Raw genomic sequence first — 1,177 nt, 5'->3', positions numbered from 1 at the left:
AGGGTGGAAACCGCGTTAAACTCGTCTCCGTAGTTGAGAGGGAGCGGCCAAAGCAATGTACAATCGTCTTTGTAGTGGAGCTGGGAGGGGCAAGGATAAGGGACGAAGACCGGGGTAACATGTCGGATGCGATCATACCAGCACTAAAGCACCGGATCCCATCAGAACTCCGAAGTTAAGCGTGCTTGGGCGAGAGTAGTACTAGGATGGGTGACCTCCTGGGAAGTCCTCGTGTTGCATTCCCTTTTTAATTTTTTTCGCGCCGCTTGCAAAACAAAACGCACGTGTAAGTAATATATTTACCGTGTTTTATTATTTTGCATGAGTGCGGTAAGTCATAGCTGGGTGCTCACGATTTACGGGTCCAGCATCGGCGTTGTGGCGCGGCAAGCGTGCACTGGTGCGGTTGAGAGGGAGGGGTGGAAACCGCGTTAAACTCGTCTCCGTAGTTGAGAGGGAGCGGCCAAAGCAATGTACAATCCTCTTTGTAGTGGAGCTGGGAGGGGCAAGGATAAGGGACGAAGACCGGGGTAACATGTTGGATGCGATCATACCAGCACTAAAGCACCGGATCCCATCAGAACTCCGAAGTTAAGCGTGCTTGGGCGAGAGTAGTACTAGGATGGGTGACCTCCTGGGAAGTCCTCGTGTTGCATTCCCTTTTTAATTTTTTTTCTCGCCGCTTGCAAAACAAAACGCACGTGTAAGTAATATATTTACCGTATTTTATTATTTTGCACGAGTGCGGTAAGTCATAGCTGGGTGCTCACGATTCACGGGTCCAGCGTCGGCGTTGTGGCGCGGCAAGCGTGCACTGGTGCGGTTGAGAGGGAGGGGTGGAAACCGCGTTAAACTCGTCTCCGTAGTTGAGAGGGAGCGGCCAAAGCAATGTACAATCGTCTTTGTAGTGGAGCTGGGAGGGGCAAGGATAAGGGATGAAGACCGGGGTAACATGTCGGATGCGATCATACCAGCACTAAAGCACCGGATCCCATCAGAACTCCGAAGTTAAGCGTGCTTGGGCGAGAGTAGTACTAGGATGGGTGACCTCCTGGGAAGTCCTCGTGTTGCATTCCCTTTTTAATTTTTTTCGCGCCGCTTGCAAAACAAAACGCACGTGTAAGTAATATATTTACCGTGTTTTATTATTTTGCACGAGTGCGGTAAGTCATAGCTG

The 1,177-nt window shown here is 50.6% G+C and overlaps 3 non-coding genes across 3 annotated transcripts; all 3 read left to right on the top strand.

Annotated features, from left to right (window-relative positions):
* The first annotated feature begins 124 nt into the window (after nucleotides 1-124).
* Nucleotides 125-243, top strand: LOC119348347. The gene has a single exon (XR_005168901.1). It is a non-coding gene; the product is annotated as a 5S ribosomal RNA (ribosomal RNA).
* Nucleotides 244-540: 297 nt separating this feature from the next.
* LOC119348346 lies at nucleotides 541-659 on the top strand. The gene has a single exon (XR_005168900.1). It is a non-coding gene; the product is annotated as a 5S ribosomal RNA (ribosomal RNA).
* A 298-nt stretch (nucleotides 660-957) lies between these two features.
* On the top strand, nucleotides 958-1,076 carry LOC119348345. Its single transcript, XR_005168899.1, has one exon. It is a non-coding gene; the product is annotated as a 5S ribosomal RNA (ribosomal RNA).
* Nucleotides 1,077-1,177: the final 101 nt, after the last annotated feature.

The sequence above is a fragment of the Triticum dicoccoides genome, unplaced genomic scaffold (genome assembly GCF_002162155.2).
Source record: "Triticum dicoccoides isolate Atlit2015 ecotype Zavitan unplaced genomic scaffold, WEW_v2.0 scaffold89358, whole genome shotgun sequence".
In the NCBI taxonomy this organism is placed as follows: domain Eukaryota; kingdom Viridiplantae; phylum Streptophyta; class Magnoliopsida; order Poales; family Poaceae; genus Triticum; species Triticum dicoccoides.
Note: the sequence above shows the minus strand (reverse complement) of the source record. Positions and strands in the feature narration are given on the sequence as shown.